Consider the following 18458-nt stretch of genomic DNA (forward strand, 5'->3'; position numbering starts at 1 on the left):
GCTCCTGTTTTTATTTGCTTAAGAGAAAAAAAGAAACTTTTTCTAACTTGAAATACATTTCTCTCCACACTATTTCCCCAGCCCCAACCCCCAATGTGAGGGGGAAAATAATTCACTTCCTTTCTTTCCCTCTTTTCTCCTTTACACCATACTTCAAAAAATTATCTGCATTCTCCCCTATTCTTTCTTCCTTTGCTCAAGACCCTGTCAAAGAGTCACTCTTCTCTTTCCCAGTGCCAACCACCCCTCTGCCTGTGCTGTCCTGGAGCTTGACCCTTCACTCCTTCCTTACTCCTCTCTTGTCTTCAATTTCTCCTGTTTGCTAGCTCCTACCCCATTGCATAACAATGTTCCCAGCTTTCTCTCATCCTTAAAAACAAACCCAGACATCCCCATAGGCTATAAGAGGAAAGATTTTCAAGGAAGTCTACCCAGGGTGATGTAAGCACAGTGGTTTGATTACAACTAGTATGGTTAAAGGCAGAATTCAAGGAATTTAAATTTTTTAAGGCTAAATTTTTTATTAGTTTTATTATTTTTTAAAATTTTATTTGATTCTGAACTTAACAAATAAAACAATATTTCTGGAATATAGAATAGAAAAAAAGATGACTGCATATGAAATAACAAATCTATTATATACAACTTTGCTTTTCTATTTATATTCTCAACACTTAACCTAGTGTTTGACTCATTTATTTTTGTTGTGGTGTTGCTCATGACTCCATTTGGCGTTTTCTTTACAAAGATACTGGAGTGGTTTGTCAGTTCCTTCTCCAGCTTGTTTTATAGGTAAAGAAACTGAGGCAACCAGGGTTAAATGACTTTCCCAGGGTCACCCAGCTAGTGAGTGTCTGGGGCCAGATTTTGAACTCAGGAAGATAAGTCCTCCTGACTTCAGGCCTCCAGCACTCTATTCACCAAACCACCTTGCTGGCCTCTTATAGTCATGTTTGACTCTTAGTGAGTGCTTAGTAAGTGCTGTTTCATTCATTCATTTGCTCATTCATAGAATGGAAGTTTTCTGTTACAGGGAGACACCTGGGAATGGTGTGGTTCTGGCTTTCAGAAGAATTTTGGTGCTTGTATGGAGAATCAATGTGGACGGTATGAAATATAGGCTATCATTCCAACGGATGATCTGCAGTCTGCAAAAATCATAAATTATGATTGGGTTGATTCTTTTAGTCCCCAAACGCATTGTTGTTGATATAAGTTTGCTATTATTGTTGCTTTTAAATGCCTTTTTCATGTCCTCAACCCTTAATGAGAATAAGGAATTCTCAGTTAAAGGAACAAAATTTGGTTGGAAGAAGTAGCAGCATAGGCTCTTGTCTACTGCTGTAGATTTTCCACCAGCTGCTCTGCTCAGTTTCTGCTCCATGAACATCACATGCCTGTGCCAAACATCATGACCCCAAGCTCCAGGTACCCGCTGGCATTCCCTCTCCCCCTCCCCAACCTTTCAGTTTCCTTTCCTGGATCTCTTCCCCATTCATTTGTAAGCTCCTCGAGGGAAAGGACTTTCTTTCCTTTTCTTATTTGTATCTCCAGGGCTTAGGACAGTACCTGGCATATAGTAGGTGCTTAATTAATGTTTTTTGACAATTGATCCAAATATAGGGCGACCAAGAATATAGACTGTAGCTGTTAAATGCAATGTCTTAAAGGAACATATCTATCTACCTACCTATCTTCTATCAATGTACATACTGACCAACTGGGGTAAGGACTGGACCTGTGAGTTCTTTAGTAAGAAGGAAGGAACTCCTGGTGAGGAAACTCCCTCTACCAGTATAGGCTGGCACCTTCTATCACAACTTAGAGCTTTAGTTGCCTAGAGCACTGAGATGTCAAGTGAGTTGCCCAAGGTCACATAGTCAGTATGTCAAGACTTGAACTCACACTACTTCACACACTGACAAATATTTATATGAAATTATTCTATTTTAAAACTACTAAACTGGAACTAGAACTCAATCCCTGGTATCCTGGCTGCTTGTTCAGTCCACTTTCTGCTGGATCATGTTGTAAGTAAGTCTTGCCTTAAAGAAGTAGGTTTTCCCCACTCCCCTCTTCCTCACCCCCCCCATTCCCAGTTGGATTAACAGAAGCCCCTCAAAATTGTGTTTTGCTTCTGGTAACTAGGTGAATCAGTGGCCCAGATATATTGTGGAACAATACATGAAGAATTCGGTGAATTTTGCTCATTGTAAGAAACTGTTCAGAATTTTGGATGAAGAATAGACTGGTGAAAACTTCTCTATCACCCAAGGATTTGCTCCTTCATGTTTCTCCATTGTCTCTGGCTTAGAACTTATTCCAATGAAAGAGGCATTAGGATTGTGCTGATTATAGAGGGGACTATAGCTTTAACTGAGTGCAGCTCTAGGGGAAGTTGGAGAATCAGTAGCCAAAGTAGATGGAGGATTTTTTGGAGAACTTGAACAGTCATTCTCCAAGCAGTCAGCTGCTCAGGTCAGGGCAAAGTGTGACAAGGGATGTTAGGGAGTCTTTCTTTACACTAGGTGGGTGAGAGGGATTGGCAGATGCAGATGAAGACTGCTGTCCAGAACTAAGAAAAACCCAAGAATTCAAGAATTCATTCTTCCTTCTTTCTTTCCTTCCTTCCTTCTTTCCTCCCTCCCTCCCTTCCTTCCTTCTTTCTTTCCTCCCTCCCTCCCTTCCTTCTTTCCTTCCTTCCTTCTTTCCTTCCTTCCTGTCTCCCTCCCCTCCCCCTACTTCTCTGTCTCTCTCTCTCTTTATTTCTTTCTTTTGTATAATCACTGTTCAAGTAACTGTTGTTGTTGTTTGGCAGCTTCTCAGTGAGGAAGAGGCAGAGTAGACTAGAAGGCTGTTAAGATCACACTCTAGGGATCTCTTCTATCTTTGTCTTAAGGCACCCATTCATATGAAAAATTGAGTTCTGGCTTTATTTCTCACCCTATGTGAACCAGGTGATTGGGAAGAAGTTGAGGAAAAGAAATTCTAGCTGTGGTTTTGATATGTAACAATCTTTTTTTATTGAGAAATAATGATGCCAATTTGTAAGTGAAAGACCACAAACTGACCAATAAAAAAATGCTAATGGGCCGTTGAAGCTGGAAGAGATGTTAGCAGTGTATTCTTCATCTTTTAGAGAAGGAAACCAAGATTCAGAATGATAGTGATTTATTTGTCCAAGCACACATAGCAGGTTAGGAGTACAACCAGGACTAGATTTCAGGTCTCCTTTTATGTACTACATGTGCTTTTTTGCACTATATGTACTTTTTTCCTTGAACAAATATTTATTTTTATTTTTAAAATACATTTAAAATTTTTCAAATATTTATTTTGTTTTCTTCTTTTTGCCTCACCCTTCTTACTAGGAGCTGGCAGCTAGGTAGCACAGTGAACAGAGTGCCAGGCCTGGAGTCAGGAAGACTCTTTGAATTCAAATCTGTCCTCAGACACTTACTAGCTGTGTAACCCTGCACAAGTCATTTAATCCTCTTTGCGTCAGTTTCCTCATCTGTAAAATGAGCTACAGAAGGAAATGGCAAACCACTCCAGTATCTCTGCCAAGAAAACCCCAAATGGGGTCACAAAGAGTTGGACATGACTGAAACAACTAAACAACACTTACTAGGAAGGGAGCAAGGGAAAAAGGAAGAGGAGAAAGGGAGGGAGGGGAAAGGAAAAAAGGAAGAAAGGAACAGAAGGAGAAGGTGAAGAGGAAAGGAGGGAAGGAACAAATGGAAGGAGGAAATGAGGAGGGAGGAAGGAAGGGAAGGAGGAAAGAAGGAAGAAAGGAAGAAAGGATAGAAGGAAGGAAGTGAGGAAGGAAAGGAGGCAGGGAGAGAAGAAGGGAGGGAGGTAAGAATGAAGGAATGGAGGGAGGAAGTAAGGGAAGAAAAGGAAGAGAAGGAAAAAAGCAAAGAAGGGGAGGAAGTGAGGGAGGAAGGAAGGAAGTATGGAAGGAAGGAAAAAGAAAGGAAGGAAGGAAAGAAGGAAAGACTTTCATATGTAAGCATAGTTACGTAAAACAAATTTCCACATTGGCCATTTCCAAAAATGCATTTTATATTTTGTGTATTAGTCTATCATCCACCTGTCATGAGATAGACAGTCCTCTATAATCTATTGATAATTAAGTTGATCAGAGTCCTTAATTAGAATTTTTTGTTTTCATAATGTTCCAGCACATCCCTCTCAATGCCTCTCACTAGTGTGGTTCAGGATGCACTTGTTATGAAATGACTCAAGATTGTCATCACAAGGTTCCACATGGAGACAAAAGCTCAGTTTTCTATTTCTGTAAGTGTAGAATGCGTTATTCTTCAGTGTTATTAAACTCTTGGTTGTTGGAATGAACTTAGTGGAAACAGAACTTAACTTGGAGTCAAGAAGCCTTGGGTTTGAGGCCCAGCTAGGTCACACAAAGTGTATGACTCAGTTTACTCACCTGTAAAATAGGGGGTTTGACTATATGACCTCTAAAGTTCCTTACAGTTCCAATAGTCCATGAGCATAAGAAAGAGTCTGTGACCTATAATCACTTTGTGTTCTGGTTCAAAATTGCCCTATGACTCCACTTACCTGTAATTCTGTGACACACTTCTTTGGCTACCCATACCTCTATATGTGTCATCTTCTTTCTAGAGATTTGTGTCCACAACATTGAGTACCATACCTGGCACATAATAATTGCTATCAATGATTTTTCATTCATTTATCAATGAATAAATGACATTTATATAACCTAATGCTTTTCATATTTGATTCTCATTATAACCTGTGAGGTAAGTACTAGCGATATTATTATCATCCCCATTTCAGGGATGAGGAAATTGAGGCTCAGAGAATGATTTGTCCATGATCCTATGTTGTTGAGTTGTTTCAGTCATGTCCAACTCTTCATGACCCCATTTGGAATTTCTCCAGCTCATTTTACAAATGAGGAAACTGAGGCAAACAGAGTTAAGTGACTTACCCAGGATCACACAACTAGTCAGTGTCTCAAGCTGGATTTTAATTCATGAGGATGAGTCATCCTGATTCTAAGCTCAGTGCTCTATTTACCATACTACCTAGCTGGTCCCATAGCTGTCACATAATGGTAGACAGGCAGAACCCAGGTATCCTTCATGCCTAGGCTGGTGACCTTTCCTATACCATGTTGCTTGCTTGTGGAAATGGTCCTGAAGTTATCACAAATAAATTCTAGGCATTAAAAATGAGAAGTGCAGTAAAGAAAAGATCAGACTCAGGTCTCCTAGGGTTACTGCACTTTGGTGTGGAAAAAGAAGGAAACAAGTATTTATTAAGCACCTACTAAATGCCAAGTACTGTGCTAAGTACTTTATTATCTCACTTGATCCTCATAACATCCTTGGCAAGAAGATGTTATTATTATTATTATGTTCATTTTACAGTTGAGGAAACTGAGGCAGAGGCCAGGATCACAGAACTAGTAAGTGTCTGAGGCAGGATTTGCACTCAGGTCTTCCTGACTCCAGGCCCAGCACTCTATCCACTATGTCAATTAGCAGCTCGGTGGAATATAAACTCCTTGAGGGCAAGAGCTATATCAATTTTGTCTTTGTATTCCTAGCACTTGGCATAGTTCCTTGCATGTAGTAGGCACATAATAAAGGCTTATTTTTGACTAATTGATTATGTCACTGATCTGGTTGGGTTATGATAGTCTTTATGGTTCCATCTGCTCTGGAGTTGCCAAAATTCAATTTTATCATTTCACCTAGGGATGATGAGGCTCTGGAGATTTGATTCATGCTAAACTACACTCACAGAAAATGGATTTAATAGCCATAATTCCAATTTATTAATTTACAATGAGAACTATAACTGCCAAATGGACCAGATATTCACTTTGGCTAGCCTGTGCATTCTCCACTCCTTAGGGAAACCCATTTAAGAAACTAAATGAAAATCAAAAGTTTACATGTTAAGTGTGGAAACAGAGGAAAGGTTGTCAAATGGTCTTAAGAAATATTTTCTTCTAGATTTGACAGCCTACTAAGCTACTCTTCTCTACTGCTCCATTGACCAGATATCCATGTTGTCTGGCTGGTGCTGGGGAAACAGAGGCAAAATTTTATTCTCAAGCTCTCTATTTTTTTCCAGTCTCCTACCCTGATCATTGCAGAACTACAGAATCTCTGAGTTAGATGGGACCTTGGCAGTCATGTGATCCAAATGGTATCTAATAGAGGAATCCTTGGGCAGCATCCCTGACCAATGGAGTTCTGGGATGGACCTGGGTTGGGCCAGTCCCCTGATAGTTTATCTTCAATATCAGAATGAAATGAGACAGTTGTATATCATTCAACATTAACAAAAGGAGATCTGCTTAGCTATAGCAGAAGGATATTCCACAAAGATATGCACTGAAGATACCCCAAGTAGATTCTAGTGAGCAAAGTTCCCTTGACTGGGTTGCCCTTCATAGTCTACCAGCCAAGAACCAAGAAACTCAAATGCCCTTTACTCAGTGGTGTGCTGGTAAATGTTTAACAACTAGCTCTCAGAAAATTAAAAAAAACATACTTTTAAGTTTAATTTGCATTATTAATACTTTTTCCATCACTTTATTGAGACAATCAGCAAAACAATAAATTAAGCCCTGATTTGTAGCATTTGCTGATTTCTGAGGTATAGAGGCTCACAGTGGAAATTTAACAACTGGCTCTTCCAAACTGGCTTTAGCACATTCTTGCCTCCACAGACTTCTAAGGCTTTATAAATTCTCTGATATTCTCCAATGTATCTGACCAGGTTAGAGAACACCTAGAACTCCTTGTGGCTGTTTTCTATTCAAGAGACCAAGAAGTGATGCATGCGCCTTTGATCTCTTGAACTAACTAAGTCTAGTGATGATTTCAATGGCTTTTAATAAAAAATAGGCCTAACTTCCATGGGGGCAGGGGTCTGGATACTGCTTCTGTCACAAATGGTCTTCCAGTCTTTGCTTACAGATATAAAGGCAGAGGAAACCAACTTGTTATACTGCCTTTTTTCATTCAAACAGCTGTAAACAATTTGTATTTTTTTTTTGGTGGTGGAGGGGCAGAAAAATTCCCATAGCCGTATTATCAGAAGTTCCAAGAGAGTGGGGCTATGAACCCACTAATCAGGGAATGTACCTGGTCAGTAAGGTTTCACTGACCAAGGTGCTGACAACTGATCAGTCTTGCAATGAAATGCCCACCCTTGGCCTTTTACTAGCACTGAAATCTAACTAAGTAAGCTAACTGACCACTTCCAGCAACACCTAAATGATCATCCTTTCTTTATGTTTCTGAGAAGATGCCCTGGGAAAAGAGTATTCTACTTTTGTTATATCATTAGAAAAACTGGAGAACATCCAAAGAAGAGCAATAAAAATGACTAAAGGAATGGAAGGAGTGATATATGAAGACAGATTAAAGGAGTTAATATATATTATATAATCTGCCTTTGTGACAGTAAAGTGCAGTTCCAGTAACAGAGTCTGGACATTCAATTTGTCTTTGAGGAAGCCAGAAGCTTCGGTGGCTAACTGAACCCAAGACCTGGCAAAAGAATGCAGCTTGGAAACTCATGACCTGAGACTAAGTCCAGTCTTAAAGATGCTTCTCCTGAAAGGAACCTGGAAACTCGAATATCCTCCACAGACCTCCAAGAGCTTCACTAACCTTCAACACTCTCCAGTGGATCTTTGCTTTCTCCATCCAAGGGAACAGATCTGGGAAGGGAGATCTCACCATCCAGGAATGTGACAGGTTGAGGACTATGCATTGCATGGGGAACAGGGAGGGGGCCCTGTGCCCTGCAATTTGTCAGCGGCACAATTTGCAGCAGTGAGGATCGTATTGTCAGTTGTTGCTGACTGACAAGCATTTATTTAGTGCTTACTATGTACCAAGAACTGTGCTAAGTACTGGAGATATAATCAAAGGCCAAAATATGTTCCCTGCTCTCATGGAGCTCATGTTCTTATTTTTTTTTAAATAATTAATTAATTTATTTTTAGTTTTCAACATTCACTTCCATAAGATTTTGAGTTCCAATTTTTCTCCCCATCTCTCCTCTCCCCCACCCCAAGTGGCATGCAATTTGATATAGGCTCTACATGTAAGTACATTTTAAACCTATTTTCACATTAGTCTTGTTGGAAAGAAGAAGTAGAACCAGTGGGAGAAACCACAAGAAAAGAAACAAACAAAAAAAGGAAAAAAAAGAGAGAGAGCAAATAATATGTTTTGATCTGCCTTCAGACTCCATAGTTCTTTTTCAGGATGTGGACAGCATTTTCCCTTATGAGTCCTTTGAAACTGTCTTGGATCCTTGCATTACTAAGAAGAGATGAGTTTATTAAAGTAAGTCATCACACATCGTGGCTGTTATTGTGTACAATGTTCTCCTGGTTCTGTTCACTTCACTCAGTATCAGTCCATACAAGTCTTTCTAGGTTTTTCTAAAGTCCGCATGCTCATCATCTCCTATAGCACAATAGTTTTCCTTGATAATTTCTTGAAAAATGATGTTGAGGGTCTTTTTTTAAATTTTGGTTTTCAGGTAGTTCAATAATTCTTAAATTATCTCTCATTGATATGTTTTCCAGGTCAGTTGTTTTTCCAATGAGATAGCTAATATTTTCTTCTATTTTTTTCCATTCTTTTGATTTTATTTTATTGTTTCTTGATGTCTTATAGAGTCATTAGCTTCCAGGTGCTGAATTCTAATTTTTTAAAAAATTTTATTAATTTATTTTTAATTTTCAACATTTACTTCCATAAGATTTTGAGTTTTAAATTTTCTCCCCTTCCCTCCCCACCTCCCTTCTCAAGGCAGCATGCAATCTGATATAGGCTCTACATATACATTCCTATTAAACATATTTTTACATTAGTCATGTTGAAAAGAAGAATTATAACCAATAGGAGGCACCACAAGAAAGAAGAAACAAAACAAAACAGAAGAAAAAAAAGAGCAAATAGTATGCTTCAATCTGCATTCAAACTCTATGGTTCTTTCTCTGGGTGTGGATAGCATCTTTCATCATGAGACCTTTGGAGATGTCTTAGATCCTTGCATTGCTGAGAAGAGCTAAGTCTATCAAAGTTAGTTGTTGCACAACATGGCTGTTACTGTGTACAACGTTCTCTTGGTTCTGCTCACTTCACTTAGCATCAGTTCATATAAGTCTTCCCAGATTTTTCTGAAATCTGCCTGCTCATCATTTCTTATAGCACCAACAGTATTCCATTACATTCATATACCACAACTTGTCCAGCCATTCCCTAGTCGATGGGCATCCCCTCAATTTCCAATTCTTTGCCACCACAAGAAGAGCTGCTATAAATGTTTTTGTGCGTGTGGGTCCTTTTCCCATTTGTGTGATCTCTTTGGGATACAGACCTAGAAGTGGTATTGCTGGGTCAAAGGGTATTCACATTTTTATAGCCCTATGAGCATAGTTCCAAACTGTTCTTTAGAATGGTTGGATCAGTTCACAACTCCACCAACAATGCATTAGTGTTCCAATTTTCCCACATCTTCTCCAACACCTATCATTTTCTTGTTTTGTTGTGTTAGCCAATCTGATATGAATGATGTGGTACCTCAGAGTGGTTTTGATTTTCATTTCTCTAATCCATAGTGATTTAGAGCATTTCTTCATATGACTACAGATAGCTTTAATTTCTTCATCTGAAAACTGCCTATTCATATCCTTTGACCATTTATCATTTGGGGAATGACTTGTACTCTTACAAATTTGACTGAGTTCTCCATGTATTTTAGAAATGAGAACTGTGTCAGAGACACTGGTTGTAAAAATTCTTTCCCAGTTTTCTGCTTCCCTCCTAATCATGGTTACATTGGCTTTGTTTGTGCAAAAACTTTTCAATTTAATGTAATCAAAATTTTTCATTTTGGAGTTCATACTCTAATAGAGGAGATGGTGTGCAGACAACTATGTACATAGATACAAAGTAAGTGGAAAGTATTCTTAGAAGGAAGGACGTAACAGGAGGGTGAATGGGAACTGTGGATATGAAATCCCATTTAAGAATCACCCCAAATCCCAATGTGAAGGGGAATAATTCAGAACTCAGGATCCTGGATGCCTTCTTGCCTTGCTTGTGGCGAATTCGTCAAGAATGGTGGGCATTCCTTCTTACCCATCCTCCCTTCCACCTCTCCTCCCCCATTCCTCACTTCAACAGTGGAAGAAAGGAAAGGAAACAAACATTTATTAAGTACTTGGTATTTGCCAAGCACTGTAGTAAGTGCTTTACAAATTTTGCCTTATTTTGTCCTCTCAGCAACCCTGGGAGTTAGGTACTTTTATTGCCTTCTTTTTACAGTTGAGGAAATTGAGGCAAAAAAGGAGAAGGGACTTGCCCAGGGTCACACAGTCGGTTATGATTATAGATCTGAAGCTGGAAGGGGAAGGAGACCTCAGGGGCCATCTAGTCTAACACCTTCATTTGATGGAGAAGCTGAGGCCTGGAGACATCAGATGGCTTTCCCCAGGTCATAGAGATAGTAAGTAGCAGAGTTAGGATTCAAACTCAGGTCATCTGACTCTAAAACCCAGCATGATGTTTAATCCCCCACATTGTCTCACAGAGCCATGGCCTCTATCTACAGAGTGAGCATGTTCCCAATTTCTCTTTCTCCTCTTGTCAGGCTCAATGTTTGCCAGACACTGAGGAAATATGTAAGTTATTTTGTGTATTCCCACTCTTGGTGTTTTTGTTTTCTTCACTATGTGGCATTATAAACAGACCCCCCTGGTGGAAAGGCAAGACCTGGAAAGAAGCATAATACTTTCTCTGAAGTCACTGGGGGAGGGAAGAGAGGCTCTAGGCCCCAGATGCCAGACTTCTGAGTCACTGGCCACAGCCCTACCTATCCCATTCTTATCAGGGAAGGGAGGAAGGAAGAAAGGAAGGAAGAAAGGAAAGAGGGAGGGAGGGAGGAAGAGAAGGAAAGAAGGAAGGAAGGAGGGAGGGAGGGAGGGAAGGAAGGAAGGAAAGAGGGAAGGAAGGAAAAAGAGAAGAGAAGGAAGTAGGGAGAGAAAGAGGGAAGGAAAGAAAAAAGGAATGAGGGAGAGAAGAAAAGAAGACAGGGAGAAAAGAAGGAAGGAAGAAATGAAAAAAAGTAGTTTAGGAAGGAAGGGAAGAAGGAAGGAAAGACTTATTAAGTGCCTGCTATGTGTCAGGTGCTGTGCTAAGTGTTTTACAATTATTATCTCATTTGCTGTTCACAGTAATCCTGGGAGGTAGGTTCTATTTTTATTGCCATTTTATAGTTAAGTAAACTGAATCAAACAGATATAAGTGACTTGTCCGGGGTCACACAATTAGTGAGTGTCTGATGTTGGATTTGAACTTTAAGTCTTCCTGACTCCAGGTCCAGTGCTCTAGGAAGTCATCTCCATACTCTAGGTCATCTTTCAGTCTTTAACAATGTAGGCTGTGAAAAAAAAATACTTTAAAAATGAAAGAGGAAAACTTTTCTATTCACAACTTCAACTAAATGACCTTGAAGGAAGGGCAAGAACAATCGTGCTGGGTGGAGTACCAACGGTCACTTGGGCAAGACCCCCATTTCTGTACTCCCCTCAACAGGATTGCTCCCCCAGGCAGAGTATGAGCATCTTCCCATTCTCTTCTCCTTGACATGAATCATTGCTGCCTTTCTAGGAAATACAGCTCCATTGCTAAATAATGGTTTCCATAATGAAAACGTGGATGATTTATTTATCTTCCTAAGGTTCTCCAAACAGGAGAAACTTAATCGGACTTGCCTAAACATTGTCTGTCACCCATGCCCCTTTAGACAGTAGTCATTCTGTGGTAAGGACATAACTAAAATTAATGACATAGTAAAGATGCCTAAACTTTGGTCCCTGGTAGTTGCGTGGAGGGGGGTCAGAGTGAAAAATTGCAGTGCAGATTTACCGTTTGGACAGCCATAAGTTTTAGTCACCAAGAATCTTTTGCTTCCTCCTTGGCTTTTGAACATTTAATCAATATTCACAGGATTGACTCAGAGCTTTTTTTCTCCCTTCCTCCTCTAGCTGGGGACTCAAGTTGGGGAGAACCAACCTATAAAATCCTCAGTGTGAAAAAAAGAAAACAAAAATTCTGGGAGCCCAGGTATAGTAGAAATCATTAGAATAATTCTAGCATGAGGTGGGGACAGGTGGGTGGGGGTGGTGATTGGAGGGGAACATAAAGAGGACGACTGGACTCACAGTAACAGATCTATGGTAAGAAAAGGTTTCTGTTGTAATAATATTGGGGTGGGGGAGGGAGGAAGGATCCATACCTGTAATTTATTGGTATGAGGGACTCCTTTCCCTTGTGCAGATTCAAGACACATATTAATATATTTTTAATGTGTATGTGTTGTCTCCTTCTATAGAATGTAAGCTTCTTGAGGACAGAGACTATTTCTCTCCTGTCTTTATTTCTCCAGCACCTAACCCAGTGTCTGCCACATAGCAGGCATTCTGGGTTAATTGATTGATGTCCACCTTACAGTCTCAGTGAGTTGCCTGGGGCACTGAGAAGTTAAGTAACTTGGCCAAAGGAACACAACTAGTGTGTGGCAGTTATAACTTGAATGTGAGTCTTTCTACTGTCCTCCATCTACTCTATTGATAATGATGAAGATGATGCAGATTTGGAGAATGCTGCCAGTAATGCCAATAATAATCACTGTCACTTATGTAGTGCTTTCAGATTTGTATAGCTCTTTGCATATTTTATCTAGGGACCATAAATCTCTGTGATTCACTCTGACCCTCAATCTCCCTGAATCTTTGGCATAGCGAGTGCTTTGTCACAGGGATTTACTGTCATCTCAGTGGCAGTGGGTTGGAGTCAAGGCTGGATCATAAAGCCCAGTACTATATCCTCAAGCTGCTGCATTTTGGCTCTCCAAGAAGCTGTCAAACATCCTTGATTTCAGAGGGTTGTGAAAAAGAGGATCAGGTAATCTGTGCCTCCCTTAAAATTGGAATTTCCCCCATTTTACCTCAGGAGTTTATGTCTGATTTTTCTTCATGGTTCTTTGAGTCTCAGCTATGGTGAAAGTCCAGTCCTTCAGGTGTCCCACTTGAGAAGCTATCAGCAGCCACCATCTCCCCAATCTCAACCTTAACCAACTATGGCTTTAGTGCAGTAAGAAGAACACTGGGCAAAGAGCCAGGGTTCTAGGTCTGGGTTTGGACTGAACTAGACTTAATCAAGTAACTTAATCAAGTCAGTCACTTGACCCTCTGAGTTTTGCTTTTTTCATCTATAAATGAACAATGTGTGGCCATCTCACTGTGTTGTTATAAGGACTAAAGGACAAAATTGATGCCAGAGGCACAATTAGTGCAGTTTGAAGTGACTTTTGTCCCAGGGCACTGGGAGGTGGGGTGGAAATGCTTTCTCCCTATAATAACTGCCATCCTTGGCACCACCTCTTGGTCCTCCATTGGCTTGCACTGCGGGCAAGATCCTGCTCCCTTCACCCATCCCATCATCATGGGCCCCTTCTGCCAGGCCCACCCTCTCTCAACCTACTCAGAGATGGGGACTCTATTTCCAAGAGGGTGAATTGCCTTTTCTCCCAATGGGCCTGTCCCTGTGGTTGGACTGTCTTCTGTACCACAGCCACCAATGGGAAGCAGAACTCAAATATGATGCTTAACATCTGGGTTTACTTCTGCTATAGGCCTGCTATATGATTTTGGGAAAACCATTTAACTCTTTGTCAAAAGTCCACCCTTCCCCTCCATGGCTCTAAGGGAGATCTAGATAAATGAGACGCCTCTTATTTTACTACATATCGCTTTCTTCAAAAGAAAGAGACTTTCTAAATTCCAGGTATGTGGATTGGCACACATCTGTGCTCCTCAAGATGGCATCGCTGATTATCACATGGTCAGCAGGCTATTATTTATATATTGCCCACTAGGTACCAGACACTGTGCTAAGTGCTTTACAGATATTATCTCATTGGAGATTCACAAAATCCCTGGGAGGTAGGTACTATTATTATCCTCATTTTTTACAGCTGAGGAAACTAAAGCAAACAGGGGTTAAGTGACTTGCCCAAGGTCACATAGCTAGTGAATATCTGAGGCTGGATTTGAAAACTCAAGTCCTCCTGACTCCAGGCCCAGCACTCTCTTCACTCCACCACCTAGCTGCACCTCTATGTACAAATATTCTGCAGACCCTGGTGCTGTTTGAGACTTTGCCCTGTTCATCTCAAAGTCTGTCTAATTCTTTTATTCAGAGATCCAGCCTCTACATCTATTCCCCATCTAGTCTAAGTGCACTGGATTTGACCCCAGGTTGATTTGACCCCGTTCAAAACCCTGTTCTGCCACTTACTACCTGTAGGAATGTTGATAACTTTCAGGACCTAAGTTTCCTAATCTGTATTATAATAGAGCTGAATTAGACGGCCTTAAACTTCCTTCCATCTGTAAATATATAATCTATAATCAAGTATAGATACCTGATTCCCATCAAGTCTACTGAACCCAGACGGAAAGTTTTATCATGACCCAGACTCATGTCTCTCATGATGCTCATCTGGGTTTAGCAATAGGATTAGTAAATTCAGGTGAAGACTGCTTAGTCAAATGATCATGAATGATATCTTCTGTCTCCCTGGTCTGCATGGCCAGATCATCTTGAAGGAAGGAATCCTCTTCTTCTCCTACTGCTAAACCCTTTTCTCCTCCCTCTATAGTAAAAGGAAAAGCTACACTTGTGCTCTGTACATTACCCCCAGACCAGTGGTCATAGAACCTTGAAGGAACCTGACAGGCTAATGGAGCATCAGGGCAGAACCTTTAGGACTCAGTCCTAAGTCAACCAAGGTAACAGTCTTTCTCTTCACTATGATGGAATTTTCTTACAATGATGCCATTCATTCTGACATACAGTACATACTCTTCATCAATCATGGGCTTCCCCCAGGATAATCAAGTACCTACGTACCTAATTGTTGTCTTGCCTCCAAAAAACTAGTTTGTCAAACTCCAAAACATCTAGGTGGTACAGTGGAGAGACTGCTGAACTTGAGATCCAGAAGACCTGAGTTCAAATACTTCCTTAGATATGTCTCAACTGTGTGACCTTGGGCAAGTCACTTAATCTCTGTTTGGCTCAATTTTCTCACTTGCAATATAAGGATAATAATAGCACCTAGCTCCTGGCATTTTTGCAAGGATGAAATGAAGTAGGATGAAATGAAATACTTATAAAGTAAAAAACTTAAAGTGCTATATCAATGCTGGCTATCATTATCATTAATAATAATAATTATTATAATAATTAACTACCTGAGGTGATTAAAGATAGAAAGCCCGGAAGGCCAGTGGGATGGGAATTGCATGTCCTCTAAGGACATTATTCCCACTTTTCACCGTGAAAATGTTGTATATCAGCATACCACCCAAGCAAATGTGTCTCTGCCTCTCTCAAACAGGGCTGGGTAAAGAACTTTCATTTTGGATCCTTAGAATCAGAGTGGTTCTCATTCTTAATGGTAAAGAACAATCAGTTGTTAAACCTAAGAGGACATTGGAGGAATGTCTTTTGAAGAAAGAAAAGTCTGCACAGCATTTAATATTTAAGCTTGAGGGAATTAAAGTTTATAGCATCATAAACTATTTTAAATATTTAGAGTCAATAAGGATAATCCAAGATATGGCACTTGATGCATAGCAGCTTGCAAAGAAAAAAAAAATACTTGAATGCAGGAAGTTTAAATTCATGTCCTGTCCTAGTGGTTAAAATGAGGCCAAAGCTATGTGGTCCATCAGCCCAACCCTTGGCAGGCCAATTGCCAGAAAGTTGTCTGGATCACTGTGTAATCCAATTCACTCTCTAAGGTAGCCAGGATGATAACAACAGAATCAGATTGATTCCTGACAAGCTAACCTTTGCATCACAATCAATCATTCAGACAACCTCTCATACCCAATGGAATCAATTGTAGTTTAGTTGTTTCAGACAAAAGTTGTGGGCATGACTTGTGAGGAATGGATTCTTTGAATGCTTGGACTCTGATAATTTCATAGGGTTAATTATATATAAATGTATTTATTTAATTGATGAACATGCATGCATACCTCCAAGAGAGGAAAAATCATAGAATCAGAGGCTTAAGCTGGAAGGGATTTTTGAGAGTGACTAATCTTCATGTTCCAGAGGAGGAAACTGAGAGCAAGAGAGGTACAATGATTTGGGTAGCACCATGGGCTCCAATGTTGTTTCTGCACATCTCAGATGGTTAAGCAGCTGGTATTTCAAAAAGGAACAGCTGGTTGATGTCAAACACACTGGCTGGCCAGAGTGTGCAGTATGTGCTATTATATAGCAGAAATGAAAGTGGATGTGTGCCTGCTATCTAGTTTTCATTATTTTAGACAGGCAAACCAGATAATTGGAGCCAACCCAGTTCACTTTGTCTTATGTGGACAGCAAACACTAATTGGGAGTAGGAGTAGCGGCTACTCTTGCTCTGACTTCTCCCTCTCCCCACCCTCCCTTTCTCTCTCTCCTCTCTCCTCTCTTCCTCTCTCTTCTCTGTCTCTCTCTCTGTCTCTGTGTCTCTCCCCTTCCTTCTTTCTCTCCTTTCTCCCTCCTCTTCCCCCTCTCTCCTTTTCCCCCTCCCTCTTTTTCCCTCCCCCCCCATCCCTCTGGCTGTGCATTCCTCTCTCCCTTCCCCTCCCGGTAATGACACACCTCCTTTCTTTTGATCTTCATCTGCAGTTCCCCTCCTAATCCTAGTCCTGGGCTTCCCCTAAGGTGTGTCTCCTATGGCTGCCAACTATCTGTATGTTCAGATCTCCAGTGAGAATAATAAATATTTAATGTAAAACTGATAAGACTAATCACATACAGGCTGCTAGTCAACGCTTGACAGCTTTGAAAAGAGCTCTTCCAAAGAGAAAGCAATTAAGACTTGGGAACCCCAAGGGAAATATGAAATTCCTAGCAAACAGTGAGAGTCTCAGGACAGACTCAAAGAGCATAAAAGGAGAAGCCAGATTTAAACTTAGCAAAGTAAAAACACAAAATTGGATCAGGGCAGAGTTGATGATAGCTAAACTGAGAATTAGAAAGTGGGTTCAAAACTTCCTGTGGGAGCCCAGGCTTGGCTTGTCTTTGTGCTGCACAGAGCAGCTGCCAGCAAATACATCTTTTTTTCATTTGTCAGCATTCTGTTTCTGGTTAGAGCCTGGGATTCCGGGCAGAGGGAGAGACCAATGCTGCCTGCTGCAGACCCTGTCAGTTTCCATTACAGTCTCTATTCTAAAGTGCTAGAATGGAAGGGTTTTAGGTCTGGAAGAGATGAGACCCTTTCATTTTACAGTTGAGGAAACTGAAGCCCAAAGAGAAAAAATTTTCTTGCCCAAAGGTACAAAGCTATTAAATGGCAAAAGAGGGGCTTGAATCTAGGGTTCTTAACTCTCAGCCCAGTGTTTCCCCCATTATGCTATGGTGACAGCCTGGGAGCTGGCAAATAGATAGTCGGATAAATGATGAGGTCAACTAGGCAACAGTTCCTCAAGCTAAGGCAGGTAGTTCAGGAAACTCATGGCACTGATGGGAGCAGACCTAATGAATGGTCCCTGGGGGTGTGATACTCATAGACAGGGTTGGCCCTAACAGTTTATGGATAAAGATTGTTGGTAGGCCCTTTCCACCTGCATTATGGATATTTATCCAAACTCTCTTCTTGCCATCCAGTATTTCACTTGTCTAAAGCCTCCCATGTGATGCCCTACCTAAATTTATTTTTCTCCTTACCCTTCCTTATCCCCACTTCTCAGAATCTTTGAGCTTTTCCATCTGCTGATCAAAATTTTCCTGCCCTGGGTCCCTTTCTTCAAGGTCTTGGTAGGTGACTAGTTAGCTTCCCTAATAAACTAAAATGAAGGGATTGGAATAGACAAAATCAAAACCCTTATAACAAATATGCACAGTGAAATAAAGCAAGTTCCCATATTGGCCAAAAAAGATGTGTCTCCTTCTACATTCTATTACCTCTCTTTCATGAGGTGGGTATCATTCTTCATCATGTGGCCTCTGGAATTATGACTCATCATTGCATTGATCAGAATTCTTAAGTTTCTCAAAGTTATTCCTTTTACAATGCTGTTGTTATAGTATAGATTGTTCTCATCATCCAAGTCTTCTAAAGTTTCTCCAAAATCATCTCTTTTGTAATTTCTTAAGGTGCAATGGACTCTGGAGGAGAGAGTAAGGTTGATGACTTTGCACAGCTATGCTTCACTTAGATCTAATTCACTCACAAGTCAAGACATCACCTTCATGATGTCATTGGTCCTCTTTGAGAAGGAAGGACAAACAACAAAGTGCAATAGAATTCCATTATATTCACACACCATAATTTGTCTAGTCACTCCCTAGTTGATGGGC

General features: G+C 40.4%; 1 long non-coding RNA gene across 3 annotated transcripts in view; it reads left to right on the forward strand.

Annotated features, from left to right (window-relative positions):
- The window catches only part of LOC114044191, a 72512-nt gene that overhangs the window by 22800 nt on the left and 31254 nt on the right, over positions 1-18458 (forward strand). Inside the window, exon 3 of one of the 3 annotated variants that reach the window (XR_003569186.1) lies at positions 12077-12155. The exons of the other annotated variants lie outside the window; for them this stretch is intronic. This is a non-coding gene — a long non-coding RNA (uncharacterized LOC114044191). The remainder of the gene's footprint in view (positions 1-12076; positions 12156-18458) is intronic. 3 annotated transcript variants of the gene reach the window in all.

Source organism: Vombatus ursinus, unplaced genomic scaffold, assembly GCF_900497805.2.
Source record: "Vombatus ursinus unplaced genomic scaffold, bare-nosed wombat genome assembly UNPS02014772.1, whole genome shotgun sequence".
In the NCBI taxonomy this organism is placed as follows: domain Eukaryota; kingdom Metazoa; phylum Chordata; class Mammalia; order Diprotodontia; family Vombatidae; genus Vombatus; species Vombatus ursinus.